A 17284-nucleotide genomic window follows, 5' to 3' on the forward strand; every position below is an offset into this window, starting at 1 on the left:
ACGAGCGAGGTTGCTTTGAAGTAACTCCATGCTCCTCATCATATTGACGTGCCCAGCAATCAGAAGCCACATGACCTTTCTTATCACAATAAGAACAATGTTTGTTAGGATAAGCAAGACGAGAAGATTTACTACCTGGATTAGGGCGTCCACCCTGCTGAAAACGTGAAGCAGGACGCTTGCGAGCAACAAAAGCAGCATCAAAATCCCTTTGTTCGCGAGTGACCAAAACAACATCAGATTTTTCCAAATGATGCTCATGACGTTGAGAATATTCAATAAGAGATATACATGCTTTGTCAAAGTGGATATCATCCTTGTTAGACAAAATAGTGATGATATTGTCATATAAAGGATCTTTGATGGTATGAAGAAGTTGAGTAACAATCTGATTTTTAGCAACAGGAGCACCGGCAGCACCAAGCTGATTGATAATGTCTTTAAAAGCCTCGATATGAGAGTGCATAGAAGTACCAACCTTATATTGAAGATTCTTCAAACAAGTTTGGAGATATAAAATTTCGGTGACCGATTTCTTCTCAAACGTTGAGATAAGATACTCCCAAATAGCATGAGAGGTTTCTAGATGAAAGACATCCAACATAAGTGAGTCAGGAAGTGCAGACAATATATAACAATGAGCCGCTTTATCACGATGAATCCAATCAGTATGATCAATTTTTCATTGTTCAAATAATGGATCATCAATAGTCACATAATTGTTATTCATCACATCAATAGGTTGAACTGGGCAAGACAGGTCACCCAAAACAATATCAAATAATTCGTCACCTTCAAGAATTAGCATCATCTTTGCTTTCCACCTAGGAAAGCCTTGTCCTTGGAAGAAGGGAACTGAACGTTGGCCAAACGGATATCCATTAACAATTACACAATTGGCCATGCTTGTATGTCGAGAGAAAACAAATAAGATAAGATCACAGAATCTGCAAACCATGATCAAGACGAGCGTAGTTGAGATGCATGACAATCAAAATAGGGATATGCATATAAGAACGACAAAAAGTATTGAGTGACTAAAAAGAAAGCCCAAAATAGAGAGGCGTAACATGCAAGACGAGATGACGCATATAAAAAAAGTGCTATTTCGATCGAGCAAAGAACATGAATGATAATAAAACATCGCTAAAAATAGCAAGATGTTTGCTTGTCGTAATCAACATCATTAACGAAGATGAGCGATTAATAAACTGTAATTGGGGATTAACGAACTATAATTAGAAATACAATTTTAAATAAAGAATCGCATATTCGAGTAGAATTGCTGTCTTGAATCCTGAACTGTCATAAATTTTGATCCAGAACTCCGATTGACAAGCGGTTTTGACAGGATTCGAGAGCACGACGAGAGCTACACACCTGGATAAAATTAACTAATACTTCTAATTTGAACAAGTTCATGTATCAAATCATCACTTGTGCAAAGAATTCAATCAAGTATAAAGAATGAAACAACTTATCTTCCTTGTTGTTGCTACGCATCCATAGCTCTGATACCATGTTGAGAGAGAGAGAGAGTACGAGAGAGATACACAAGACATGCTCCCAAAGAATGATTCATATTGATGTAGAGTTAGTATATATAGGTGAGACCCAAGTCAAGTGAGAGATTATATATATAGTTGTAACATGCGGAGGCACAAGAAAGCATAAGGAGACCCCGAGAGGCTGCGAGAGAGAAGTAGAGAGAAGGATATCCCTCCAAGAGATTGTGAGAGAGAGCTTGAGAGAGAGACACACAAAGAGAGAGAGAGAGAGAGAGAGAAAGAGAAGAGCTACCTCGAGAGGCTGCAAGAGAGAGAGAGTTAGCTCAATTCCCCTCTATCTTGATCCTCGACTTAGCCATCTTCTCTTATGCTCTCCCAACTCAAATCTATTCTGCCCTTTTAATCTCTTGAGTCTACTTGTGGACAATGGCATCCAAGCAAAGAATGTTGCGTGTGGATGGCAATCCTACAACTAGCAATGAAGCTTCGGGCGAAGGCTGTTGAGATGACAAGCTCAACACATACGGACATTGAGGACTGCCTGGTTAGATGGGTCCCCACATCTACGCTTAGCACATCAGTAGTCATTATGACTCACACATGGCTACTGACTCATTGCTTATTATATTCAGGTTATTACACCTATTTCAGCTGGCATAGTTATAGCGTCAGTCGACTAGTGTGGTCAGTTATGCATTGTTTGACTTAGTAGGCCACTTTTCGTTATGTTGTATCTTATCTATACTTTGTGTACATTGTAAAGTGTGTGGAAGAAGAAGAAAAAACTAGCAAGAAAACGTTTTTGGCCTCCATCTCTATTCTTGTCTCTTGAGTGAGCTTCTCCTTGTGCATTCTGTGTGTGTTCGGTGCAGCATCTTAAGCAAGTCCCCCCACCACGCGATTCTTAACATGGTATCAGAGCCGTGCCATTGAGAGAGGCTGATTTCGAAGGCTGAAGCGAAGGAGAAGAAGCAAGGTTCGAGCAAGCAAGCCATGAGTAAGAAGCTCTCTCATTCTTCCACTCTCTCTCTTGGATAGTGCCTGTGGAGGCACTAGAAGCAGGGTCAAGCAAAAATCTCAGATTGCAGTGAGATTTGGTATGCACGAAGAGCGCTATACATTTTGCAGATAAGTCCTTTAGGCCCTTCCCGTAGTTATTTTGGGCATCTGAGGTTGTTTCAAGCCCCGTTTTAGAGCTGCAAGGTTGCAGATAGCAGTTTCAGGGTACACTGTGACTTCGACTGTATTGACTGAAAGTGGGTGCGCAGGTTACAGATTTCAGATCTGTAAGTTCAAAGGTGTTTACAGCTAGTAAATATAAGGCTTATCTGCAAACAGGTTGCAGATTGCATGTATTGTTGAGCAGACAGTGAAAAAGGCTGTTTGGTGTATTGCTGTGCACTACAGGTCAAAGGTTGCAGAAGATTTACTTGCTATTTGGTATTAGTTTTGTGATAATGGCAGAGAACAATGGAAAACCCATCATTGAGAAGCTCGACAAGAACAACTATCCTTCATGGAAGTTCCGTGTCACGAACTTCCTTATTGAAAAAGGCCTCTATGAGTTCGTTTCACGTGAAAAAAAGGAGCCAGAGGTGAGTGATCCTCCAATTGCAGGAGAGACAAAGGCACAGAAGGAATGGAATGCAAAAGATAAAAAGGTCATGTATTGGCTGTCTGCAGTAATTGACAATAATATGCTGGGACATATTAGAAATGCAGAGAATTCATATCCAGCTTGGACCATACTTGAAAGTATGTTTTCTGTAAATACAAAGGCACGAAAGATTCAACTCAAACAAGAGTTGAATACATTGAAGAAAGGGAAGATGTCTATCAATGAGTATGCACTGAAGGTAAGGAGCATTGCAGATGCCTTGGCAGCGATTAATGCAATGCCCGATGATGATGATCTGGTGTCGTCTACCTTGGGTGGACTTAACAATGAAAAGGCTTGGAAGTCTTTTGTAACTTCCATATATGTGAGAAAGCCATTTCCAGATTTTGATGAGTTGGTCTCCCCTATGATCACTGAAGAGATCAACATGCAGAGTGAGATATCTAAAAAAAGTGGTGAACAAGTCCAAGCTTTCTACTCCAGTTCAAGAAGGGGACATGGCAGGTTCTCTTCAAGAGGCCTTGGTACAGGACGTGGTAGTGATAACCAGCAAAACAGATTGAATCAGCAATTTGGAGATATGCAGGTTTCAGGAGGTGGTGATAACTTTAGAGGCAGGGGGGAGCTTTAGAGGAAGAGGTGGATGACAAAATAGAGGTTCTAACAACTCTGGTATTGTGTGTTACTACTGTGGTAAAACAGGTCATATTTGCCCAATGTTATGCTAAGAAAGATGATATTCGTAGTGGTAAGTTGCAGCAAGGAAACTATGCATTGTCTTCACGACAGAATGAAGACAAAAATGAATGTATGTTTGTTATGCAGCATATGTTGAATGCTGTTACAGGAAAGGGAACACATGATGATGTTTGGTATGTTGATTCAGGTGCATCCAATCATATGACCAGCCATGCAAAATGGTTTGGAGAGATGCAGGATTTGCAAAATGCAGGTTATGTGCAAACGGGTAATGATTCATGCCACCCAATTTCACACATTGGAAAAGTTCCCTTCTCCTTGCATGATGGTAAGACAAAGAGTCTTTTAGATGTATTACATGTGCCATCTATTACAAAGAACTTGGTGTCAGTTGGTCAAATGGTAGAGCAAGGGCTGTAAGTCAGATTTAATACAAAGGGCTGCTTTGTAGAAGACTTCAATGACAAGTGCAGGTTGGTTGCAAAGGGAAGTAGAGTTGGACGTATGTTTACTCTGGATGCTGGAATTCCTACTATGAATGATGCTATGTATGCTAAAGGAAAAGGTGTTGTTGCAGATATTGAAATTTGGCACAAACACATTGGACATGTAAATGTACAAAGGCTAAAATTAATGCAGAAATTAATGCAGTCCAAAGGGTTTGTTATAGGTTTGCCTACATTTAGAGTTGCAGAATTTCATAAGGTATGCGAAGCATGTCAGTTTGGTAAGCAGGCAAGACAACCCTTTTCACATGACAGAGATGTAAGTAGAAATATCCTTGATGTTGTGCATACAGACATTTGGGGGCCTACACAAAATATATCTCTTGGAGGCAGTTCATACTTTGTCACATTCATTGATGATTGTTCTAGAAAGTTGTGGGTATATTTTATGAAGAAAAAGAGTGAAGCTTTTGAGCACTTTACAACTTTCAAGGCTGTAGTTGAAAGAGAAACAGGCTTGAAAGTAAAGTGCTTGAGGTCAGATGGAGGGGGAGAGTACCTCTCGAATGAGCTCAGTGATTTTCTGAGGTCTCATGGGATAAAGAGACAGTTCACATGCAGGTATATCACACATCAAAATGGGGTTGCAGAAAGGAAAAACATGCATATTGCAGAAGTTGCATGCTCCTTGATGGCTGAAAAGAATATGCCTAAGCATTTCTGGTCTGAGGCTGTTCATACTGCTGTTTATATTATGAACAGAACTCCCATAGCTGCAGTTCATGGTATGACTCCTGAAGAATGTTTTACTGGCAAGAAGCCTCATGTATCACACTTGAAAGTGTTTGGTTGCATTGCTTATGTTCATGTGCCAGATGAGTTGCGGAAGAAACTAGATCCAAAGGCTGAAAAGTGTGTCTTTATTGGATACTCTTTAGAGAAGAAAGGGTTTCACTGTTATAACCCTGTCACATGTAAGTTCAGAGTTAGCAGGGATGTCATCTTTGATGAAATGAGCAGTTGGTATGCATCTAGTGGTGATGCATTGGATGATAATGATGATCATGACACTCATGTGTAGGCTGAAAAGTAAGAATCACAAACTCTTAGTGGACCAGAGACATCATCTGGTAGTCCTTGGTCTGGGAGACTAAGGAGTACCTCTACATCTTCAGGTGCATCTAGTAGCACTACAAGTAAAGACAAAGGAAAGAGTAAAGTGTCAGAAGGCATTGATACAATTCTTGATGGAGACTCCAGTGGCTCAGAGAGCTTGGATGATGAGCTTGGCATTCCTTCAGTGAGGACACCAAGTGTACAGAGAGCTCATAATAATGTAAAGGCTCCATTGAGTGATCCGATGGTACACAGATCTAGCAGGGTCAGATACCCTGTTAAAAGATTTGGTTTTGAAGGTTATGTAGCTCACCATTATGCTTATATGGTGAAACTAGTTGAGGATGTTGAGCCCACATGTTTTGAGGAGGCTGTTGGTCATGCTCATTGGGATGCAGAAATGGATGAGGGGATGGCTGCATTAGAGGCCAATAAGACTTGGGATCTAGTATCATTGCCAAAGGGCAAGAAAGTTATTGGATGTAAGTGGGTTTATAAGATTTAGCACAATGCATATGGTTCTATTAGTAGGTACAAAGCTAGGTTGGTTGCAAAAGGCTATGCCCAGACATATGGCATAGATTATGATGAAACCTTCAGTCCAGTTGCTAGGATGGCAACTGTCAGATGTGTGATTGCTTTGGCAGCAGCCAAAGGTTGGATTTTGCAGCAAATGGATGTGAAGAATGCCTTCTTGCATGGTGATTTGCAGGAAGAAGTGTATATGAATCAGCCAGCAGGTTATGAAGATTTAGAGCATCCCACGTATGTGTGCAGGTTGAAGAAGGCACTCTATGGGCTCAAGCAAGCATCTAGAGCATGGTCTGACAAGATCAAAGAGTATCTTGTCAATATTGGCTTTTATGTTTCTGATGCTGATCACTCACTTTATGTGAGAAAGGGAAATGTAGATTTGGTCATCATAGTCATCTATGTGGATGACTTAATTATTACAGATGATAGTGATAGTGGGATTGCTGAAGTCAAGGATTTTTTGAAGAAGAAGTTTGAGATGAAGGATTTAGGTGAGCTAAGGTACTTCCTTGGCATTGAGGTGATCAGATGTGATGATGGTATATGGCTATTCCAAAGATAGTATGGCTTGGATATGTTGTCCAAGTATAGTATGACAGCATGCAAACCACTTTCAGTTTCGTTGGAGCATAATGTAAAGTTGAGTGCTGATGTTGGGGATGAGATAGAAGACCCTACTATGTTCAGGAGGATAGTGGGGAGTTTGATCTACATGACCATTACAAGGCCAGACTTGAGCTACGCTGTTGGTCTTGTGCGTGAGTTCATGCAAGTACCTAGAAAGCCACATTTAGATGCAGTTAGACACATATTGAGATATGTGAAGTCCACATTACATTATGGAATTTTCTATGAGGCAGGTACAGATGTACAGGTGTTTGGATACACAGATGCAGATTGGGCTGGTAGTATGTCTGATAGAAGATCTACTAGCGGATACATGTTCTCTCTTGGTAGTGCAGAAGTTGCTTGAAGAAACAAAAAGCAATCTACAGTTGTTTGTCAAGTACAGAGGCTGAGTATAGAGGTGCTGTTGTTGCAGCATGTGAGGTAGTATGGCTACAAAAGTTAATGGTTGATTTGGATGTGCAGATGGAAGGTCCTGTTGTCATTTATTGTGACAACATGAGCAGTATACAGTTGGCTAGGAACCCTGTATTCCGTGCCAGGACAAAACATATTGAGGTACACTACCACTTTGTGAGAGAGAAGGTACTAGCAGGTGAGATTGACTTGGTGCATGTCAGCACACACAGGATCGGATAGATGACGTTTTCACGAAGGCATTCGGTACAAAGAAGCTTCAAAAGTTTTGAAGCCTACTTGGAGTCGCAGAGATGCAGTTGAGCTGGAGGGGGAGTGTTGAGATGACAAGCTCAACACATGCGGACATTGATGATGGACCGCCTGGTTAGATGGGTCCCCATGTCTACACTTAGCACATCGGTGGTCATTATGACTCACACATGGCCACTGACTCATTACTTATTATATTCAGGTTGTTAAACCTATTTACAGCTGGCATAGTTATAGCGCCAGTCGACTAGTGTAGTCGGTTATGCATTGTTTGACTTAGTAGGCCACTTTCCTTTATGTTGTATCTTATCTATATTTTGTGTATATTGTAAAGTGTGTGGAAGAAGAAGAAAAAACTAGCAAGAAAACGTTTTTGGCCTCCATCTCTCTTCTTGTCTCTTGAGTGAGCTTCTCCTTGTGTATTCTGTGTATATTCGGTGCAGCATCTTGAGCAAGTCCCCCCACCACGCGATTCTTGACAAAGGCATCATTGTCAATCCAATTGTAGTACTGATCATAAGTAAAGTATTTTCTAAATTATTAGATGTTTGATTTGACTCTCGCATGAGATACATTAGGCCCATGCTATGACATACGAGAATACGTCATGGGAAAGGATAAACCTCTTCTCACATACTCGAAAGATGGAGTCTGCAAAGTGCAGGCATCAAGGAAAGTTAATTGCACTAGTTGCGTATGGCTTATTCGTTGATAGAGCAATCAATCACGGGTTATGAATAGCATGATCCTCAAAAGAATAACATTAAGAATTGTGCATACAAGTATTAAGAAAATTTTGCATTGAATCGCTCTTTGATCCGGGGAGAGCAAATATGCGATGGAATTATTATCGCATCCATTCTTGTATTGTTTGGAAAAATTACAATTAGTTTTGTTGGTTGATTAAACAATACCCTAAATGTTTTTCTTTCAATCAATTGATTGTTGCATTGTGATTTGGATAAATATTTCAAGTGCTTGTGTTTGATGGTAAAAGCATGGCAAGGGTTAGTAATGACAAGCAGCCATAGGAAATAAAGGAATGTTTTCCTAAAAGATAATATTAGGGCTGATTACCTTGATTATGCTTGATTCTTAATTGGATTAATTAAGGAAGAATATTTTACACACGTGGATCTTCTCCAAGATTGCACCACGGATTATCCCGAGAGGGCACTACTCGATTCACAGGCCGATGGTCGAATGATGAAAATGTCAACCACGGAAAGTGTGTCTCACTCCTAGGTCACTTGGGGTCAATGGAGCTTTGAACACCCGTTGATGAGTCCGGAACGCAATTGTAGACTGGTATCATGAGCCCAACATCTAGGGCGTTGGAAGATCCCATTCTAGATAAAGGATGGAAATTTTGGTGCCATGTGATACATAATTCTCCTGTATGGGTAGGAGAGAAAGATTAACTTGAAGATAAGTTAAGGATCTTATTTGTCAAAAGGACTGCTTGTTTTGTTTTCGTGTCTGTGGTGTAAATTATGGAAACAAACCATGTTCCCTAAAAGGCTTAATTAATGAAGCTAATTTTAAATGTCGCCCATAAATGTGGTAGGACCTATTTAAAAAACTAAAGCTATCAAGGGAAGCAGGCGGGCGGAATCCCCAATGGTTTCGTCCTACATCTAGGTGGTCCTAGAGAACTAGGAGGCTTCTCACAAGGTTTTACCGGCAATGAATTTAGGTATTGTTAAGTTAGAACCCAAATCATGCCATTTTAGGGGACTAGAATGGGACTATGCTCTATGGGTAGAGAGGTTGAGCGTGCATCCCTCTCATTTCTCATTCTCTTTGAACCAAGTGCGGTATGGATCTGCTTCGGATTGGGTATCTCTGCGTAAAGTAGGATGTCAAAAACCTAATGCTAGGGTGCTGTCAAGAGACCTTGTCTAATAGGAACCCAAATTTCAGGTCGATCCTAGTGGTTTTGGATGTGGACGTTCCGTTGCGAGGCAGATTTGGGAAACCCTAGGGGACAAACCCCAAAAAATTCTATGGGAGTGTGGGCAGCAATGCCTAGAATAATTTCTCGATGGACTGTTAAAATGTCCTTAAGTAGCCAATAGGCGAGTACCTTACAATTGGTATCATAGTAAAACTTCATGATGATGCATGATTGATTAATATTTAGTTCATAAACATACCCTAAACAGAAATAACCTAAGTGGTATGGCACAGCAGAGGTAGAGATATGAATTGAGTTGATGTATGATTGTTTCTCTGCTTCGAGAATTGCCTCCATGAATCAAGAAATGATGGCCAAACTTAAGCTAGTTGGCATGGCTCAGTTATAGTGGAAACAATGGTGCAAAGATCAAGGTATTTCTGAAGCTACTATCACTTAGGCTCAGCTGAAAGATATTGTACGTAGATGATACCTTTGGCCAACTTACCAAACTTTGAAGATGAATAAATTCTTCAAGCTCAAGCAGTTGGATATAACCTAGGAAGCTTACTACTCAAAATTGGTAATTCTACTAAAATATGCGTCACCTATGGATATTGCATAGTAAGTATCCAAGTTTTGCCATGGTCTGAACACTCCTCTGAACTACCCTCTTCAAGCAATGCATCCAACGAACTTGCAAGATGCATTACTCCGAGCGAATCCAATCATCCAAGAACTTAAATCGGACAATTTTAGCAAAGATGACTCTCGAGATCAAGGTAAGAGATGTCATACTTGCGGAGAGATAGGGCACATCCGTATGAGATATCCCTACCATCAATGCTTCCATTGTAATGAGCTAGGACACATCCAAGCAAACTAACCTAATCTAAGTCTAGAAGACATTGAGCTGCCAAGAAAATGAAGCTACACAGGTGTAGTCTATGGATATATAGAGGAATCAGATGAAGACGAAGAGCTAGGACCCACTACACCTTATCAGGAGGACTAAAAATCCTAGAAGCTTAATCGACATGTAACACATCTTATATTGAGAATAAATCCTACTCTTATAATAATATGAGTTGCACTACCTGAAACATTAAGAGTAGCGCAGCGGATGCATGGTGGGTCCTAATCCATAGGTCCTAAGTCCCATTAATGCTTATCTTTCCCAGTTTCTCTCGAGATGAGGACATCTCGATTTCTCTAAGGGAAGGAGGATGTAATATTTTCACGCAATAAAAGTTAGTTGGTTAGTTCAAAAGTTAGTTAGTCAATTAATAAGTTAGTAAGATTACTAACTAAAGACTAACTAAGGTAAAAACTAACTAACATTAATAACTAATAATTTTTATTTAATTTAAAATATATTTCAAAATAAATAGAGTCGTAATTTGACATTTTTCTCAGATTGACAAGGACCATAGCCACCCTTCACGGAAGTTACAATGTGAACGAGAATTATGAGCCATATTAATCACTAGTATTAATGTGTATAGTTCTAATGGTCCAAAAATATTAGATTTTTGGGCAAAAAAAAACTAGTATATTTTAGATATTATCTTAAAGAGATAGAGCTTAAAGTTATTTAAAAGAATAGACAAGTGATATTTTAGTTAGTTTTGGAGATTTTATTTAAAAAAATAAAGAAAAGTGACTCACGAAATCGCGAACCTGCGATCACAATCTACAAGCAGTACACAATACTTCGAATAGAGAAAAAAAGGAGTGAACTAAGAGCTTTCTAATCAAGTTTCTCGTTTCTTTCTCTCTCCTGTGTACTCACGCACACTCTCTTTCTTTCTCTTTGCATTTTTTCTTTTCTACTAGTTTTACCCCCCTTTTGAAGCCAATGCAACCATCAAATTTATGGTTTGAGTATCAGATCACTGAGTCTTCCAAGAGCCCCTCCACTCTTGTTCTCAGCTTTATCCCCTCCTCTCTAATTCATTATGAATATGAGGCATGGGGAGGCACAAGAGAGAATAAGGAGACCCCGAGAGGCTGTGAGAGAGAGGTAGAGAGAAGGATACCCCTCCAAGAGATTGTGAGAGAGAGCTTGAGAGAGATAGAGAGAAAGAGAGAGAGAGAGAGAGAAGAGTTACCCCGAGAGACTGTAAGGGAGAGAGAGTTAGCTCGATTCCCCTCTATCTCAATCCTTGACTTAACCATCTTCTCTTATGCTCTCCCATCTCAAATCTATTTTGCCTTCTTAATCTCTTAAGTCTACTTGTGGACGATGGCCACCAAGCAAAGAATGTCACATGTGCGGATGGCAATCCTACAACCAGCAATGTAGCTTCGGGCGAAGGCATCATTGCCAATCCAATTGCAGTACCGTTCGTAAGTAAATTATTTTCTAAATTATTAGATGCTTGCTTTGACTCTCGCATGAGATACATTAGGCCCATGCTATGACATACGAGAATAGGTCATTGGAAGGGATAAACCTCTTCTCACATACTTGGAAGATGGAGTTTGCAAAGTGCATGTATCAAGGGAAGTTAATTGCACTAGTTGCGTATGTCTTATTCGTTGATAGAGCAATCAATCAGGGATTATGAATAGCATAATCATAAAAAGAATGACATTAAGAATTGTGCATACAAGTATTAAGAAAATCTTGCATAGATTTGCTATTTGATCCCTAGGGGGACAACTAATATGCGATGGAATTATTATCGCATCTATTCTTGTATTTTTTGAAAAAAATACAATTAGTTATGTTGGTTGATTGAACAACATCCTAAATGTTTTTCTTTCAATCAATTGATTATTCCATTGTGATTTGAATAAATATTTCAAGTGCTTGTGTTTAATGGTAAAAGCATGGCAAGGGTCACTAATGACAAATAGCCATGGTAAATAAATGCACGTTTTCTTAGAAGATGATATTAAGACTGATTGCCTTGATTATTCTTGATTCTTTATTAGAGTAACTAAGGAATGATATTTTGTACGCATGGATCATCTCCAAGATCGCACCGCGGATTACCTCAAGAGGGCACTGCTCAATTCGTAGGCCGATCATTGAGTGGTGGTAAAAAGGCCAACCACGGAAAGTGTGTCTTGATCCTAGGTCACTTGGGGTCAGTGGAGCTTTGGACACCCCTTGTCGAGTCCAAAACGGAGTTGTAGACTGCCATGAGCCCAACGTCCAGGGCGTTGGAAGATCCTATTCTAGATAAAGGAAGGAAATTTTGGTGCCATATGATTTGGACCAGGTACTTCTGTTGGACACAAGGGATACATAATTCTCATGTATGGGCAAGAGAGAAAGATTAACTTGAAGATAAGTTAAGGAACTTGTTTGTCAAAAGGATTGCTTGTTTTGTTTTCATGTCTGTGCCATAAATTATGCGAACAAACCCTGTTCCCTAAAAGTATTAAATTAATGAAGCTGATTTTAAATGTCACACATAAATGTGGTGGGACCTAATTAGAAAACTAAAGCTATCAAGGGAAGTAGGTGGGCAGAATCCCCAATGGGTTTGTCCTACAGCTAGGTGGTCCCAGAGAACTGGGAGGCTTCTCATAAGGTTTTACTGACGATGACTTTAGGTATTGTTAAGTTAGAACCCGAATCATGTCATTTTAGGGGACTGGAATGGGACTATGCCCTACGGGCAGAGAGGTTGAGCGTGTAGCCCTCTCATTTCCCATTCTCTTTAAACCAAGTGCGGTATGGATCTGTTTCGGATTGGATATCTCTACAGAAAGTAGGATTTCTAAAACTGATGCTAGGATACTATTAGGAGACCTTGTCTAATAGGAACCCATATTTCAAGTTGATCCTAGTGGGTTCAACCATGGACGTTCCATTGCGAGGTGAACTCGAGAAACCCTAGGCAAAAAGCCCTGAAAATTTCCATGGGAATGCCGAGGAGTGATGCCTAGAATTGTTTCTCAATGGACCCCTAAAACGTGCTTGGACAGCCAACAGGCGGGCACATTATAAAGATGAAGAAGGATCATTTTCCTATCCCCTTCACAGGCCAACTGTTAGACACAGTGGCAAGCCATGAGCTTTATTCCCTCTTGGATGGATTCAACGGATAAAACCAACTTCAAATCATAGAAGAAGATCAATCCAGAATGACCTTCATAATAGAATGGGGAACCTATGCTTATAGAGTGATGCCGTTTGGGCTTTGTGATGCCTCTGCTACTTTCAAATGAGTGATGATGGTTGCCTTCCAGAACCATCTACATGACTTATTGAGGTGTACGTCGATGACTTCTATGTATATAGCCTAATTTGTGAGCATAGGGGACACTTAAAGCAATGTTTTGATAGATGTCAAAAGTATGGGATTTCTCTCAACCCCAAAAAATGTGTCTTTGGTGTCTCATCATGAGTTCTTTTAGACCACATTGTCTTTGCACAAGGGATAGAAATAGGGGATTTCTTGGCCATGTGGGCTATTATAAAAGATTCATTGTGCACTTTGTGACAAAGGCAACCCCTTTGCATAAATTCCTAAGAAAAGATGCAGAGTTCGCGTGGACCACTGATTGTGATAAGGCATTTCACACCTTAAAGAAGTGTTTGATTTGAAGCACCCATCCTGCAACCTCCTGATTGGACAAAGGAGTTCCATGTACACATTGATGCATTAATTGAAGGCCTAGGTGTAGTCTTATGCCAAATGGGCCCCTCTAAGTTAGATCAACTTATCTATTATGCAAGCCGGAAAGTAATAGACAAAGAGTGAAACTACACAGTGATGGAGCTTGAGTATCTAGCAATGGTGTTTACCTTGGAGAAATTCCAACACTATCTATTGTCAATGCACTTCAAATTCTACGTGGACCATAAATCCTTGTCCTTCCTGATGAACAAGGCCGATGTGAAGGGAAGAATGATAAGATGTCTCCTTTTGTTTCAAGAGTTTGACTTTGAAGTGGTTACCAAACCCGGTCGCTCTCATGTCTTGGCTAATCATCTATCGTGAATCCCTCAAAGCAATGATGAAAAAGAGCAAGATGATCCAGACCTTCTTGATGCTTCCTTGTTTCTAATCGAATCAGTTACCCCATGGTACATAGATATAGCCAACCTCTTGGCAACCCAACAGTATCCCCCTTGCATCTCGGGCCATGAGAAGAAGAAGCTTTCGTTGGAATCAGCCTCCTACATCCTGTTAGGTGGTGCTCTATACAGGAAAGGCAAGGACGAATTCTTGCGAAGATGTGTTGTAGGAGAAGAGATTGGTATAGTATTGAAAGCATGCCATAACAAGCTCTGTGGTGGACACTTCAACAGGAGAAGTGACAACCAAAAAGGTCTTGCTTGCAAGATATTGGTGGCCAACCCTCCACAAGGATGCCTATAATTACTGCAAATGGTGTGATGCATGTCAGTGCAAATGGGAAAGCCTACCAAATCTAGCACCATGCCCCTATAACCTATTCCGTTCGAGAAGTGGAAATTTGATTTTTAGGGCCGCATTGATCCACCAACCAAATGGAAGTAGAATAGATACTTCTTGGTCTGTACAAACTACATAACTAAGTGGTGTGAAGCTAAAGCTATGAAGTGGAATGATGGTAATAATGTGGCATTGTTCTTGAACGAGAATATCATCACCCGTTTTGAAAATCCCCTAGAGCTCATCAGTGAGACTGAGGTATTACTTTCTTAACAAGATCATGGAAGAGTTAACACAACTATACAAGATCCATCATCATAAGTCCACACACTATAACCACAGATCCAATGGTTAAGTCATGTCCTGCATCATCATGATTGGCATGATTGAGTTATAGAGGCCCTTTGGGCATAAGAACCTCCTGTAAGACTGCTACAGGATGAACCCCTTTCCAATTGGTGTATGGAACAAAAGCCGTATTTACTGTTGAACTCAAGCTACCCTCTTTGCACATGGCTATCACAGAACACTTGAGAGATGAGGAGTCCCTGCAATGCCATCTATTGCATCTAGAATGTCTTGATGAGACTCGTAGAATGGCCTTGCAGTGCATGGAAGCCACACAAGCTTGTAGAATGGCCCTCCAGTGCATGAAAGCCACACAAGCTTGTAGAAAGGCCTATCATGACAATTTCATCAAGCCAAAGGAGTTCAAGAAAGGTGACTTAGTCCTAGCCTATGATTCGTGATTTGGCAAGTTTCCAGGTAAGCTTCAACAATGTTGGATGGGCACTTACAAGGTACTTGCCATCAATCCTAATGGTTCTATCCAACTTCAAAAAGTCAATGCTTTGAATGATCTCTTTCTAATTAATGGCTATCGTCTCAAGAAGCATTACCCTTGCTGGTGATCCTGATAATCACCGTCAATAGCTTTCTCATTCCTTGTATGATGGTTGAGACGATTTTACATAATGCTCATGATAACCCTCTTGTTGATCTTGATGATGTGGTTTTGTTCTAATAGCTCCTCGCACAGTCATCTTCCCCTCCTCCTTGGCTTCCTTTCCATTTGATGCAGCAAAGGTGGCAAGGATGGTTCTAATACGTGGCGTTTCTACCATTCTACTCTTTGAAAACAACAAAAAAAGATAGAAAAACAAAATAAAATATATCGATCATGGGAGAAAAGGACTTCGGTGCATATCATGCTCACCTATTCTTCCAAAAAATGTGGAAACACCCTCAGGAGTAGGGCAAAAGAAAAGAAAAGAAAAAATAAATAAATCAATATAAAACTACTATGGGAGAAAAGGAAGCAATTCCTTATCATAACATGCCTCTTTCCAGGAAGAGATGGCGCACACCCTTGGATGAACACCCATGGATGGGAAGTTGACTATGGAAAAGGTAGTAACACCCCATAGTCCAGGATCGCCAAATCTCTAGCCAAACTCTTGCAGAAGAATTTTTCGATCCGCCTCCCTTGGTGTGCTGAATCATGTAATCTCATTAGTGCTTCTGACTGCTACAACAAACTAAGTTTCCAACATGCAATCCAAGCACCAAACTTGTTGGCTACCTCCTTGGGTATGCCTCTTCATCAACCAATCCACATTGACAACATCAACCTGACGAAGTTGATCCTCATCGACAAGCCAAGAGCGCTGTGAGATTTTATCCTAATTGGATGGGGATGTGAGTATGGACTGCCCTCTGTATTCATCACAACAGAGTGTGAGACAGAGGGTGGGGTGAGTGACCAGCCCTTGCCCTTTATATTTAATAGAGAGATGCAATGTGTGAATGGAGAGTTGTGCGCACGGGATGGGCCTCTCAATGCGCAAAGCACAAACTTATTCCTATGCACACAACATTATAAGGCTCCTTGGCCTTCCTTCTTGCATGATATGCCAGCACAAGGCGGATGCACAATTGCACCATTAATTGCATACAATGCATACACCCTCTGCACACATGACAATGAGGATAACATCAATGGGTTTTAGTAACAAGCTGCCCTCCTGTATCTATCAACAAAGCATGAGACAGGGGGGCCTAAGCGTGATTGATGTTTCCTCAACAGTTAGTGAGAGGTGCGGATTGAGGAATGTTATGACATTTGGCATTAGGTATGTTCTTGCTTTCCTACGCACACATGGAATGGGTCTTTACCATCACCACATTACATGTCACCCTATTTTGTACTCTTCACTATAAGGCTCACTAACCTTTTTGGCTTGCAGACGTGAGATGCACTAATGCACCATCAATTGTGCACACTAGCATACTCACTTTAAACCATCTCCCTTATCAATTTCTAAATCACATGTGAGACTAGGTTTCCATCATTATTCAATATGGGGAGAGTGATTGTTCTTTCATTCTATTTGAGTGAATGTGAGTTGGGTGAAATATCCTTCTCCATCAACGATTTCTCACAATTCAATCGGCACAGTTGCCTCCCTAGGTAGTACTACGTGGTCCCTTCCCCATAAACGTGTGTTGTGAAGACCCTTTGGTACCTCCTGTTGCAGCACCTAATGGCACAACACCTGATATCGATAATCAACTTCAATTCTTGACAATATGGGCCAAGTTTTTCTAATCATATACCTTATGTTTCTTGTGGCACTCATATTTTAAGTGTGGGGATGTTAGCGATTGGTCTAATGTGTGGTGTTAGGTCCTTCTTGCTTAGTTCACCCTTTTCGGTAATAAGGTCTTAACAGTTGCCTCCCTAGGTAGTACTACGTGGTCCCTTCCCCATAAACGTGTGTTGTGAAGACACT

The sequence above is a fragment of the Lygodium microphyllum genome, chromosome 27 (assembly GCF_053477565.2).
Source record: "Lygodium microphyllum isolate KBCC chromosome 27, Lygodium_microphyllum_v1.1.10, whole genome shotgun sequence".
Lineage (NCBI taxonomy): Eukaryota > Viridiplantae > Streptophyta > Polypodiopsida > Schizaeales > Lygodiaceae > Lygodium > Lygodium microphyllum.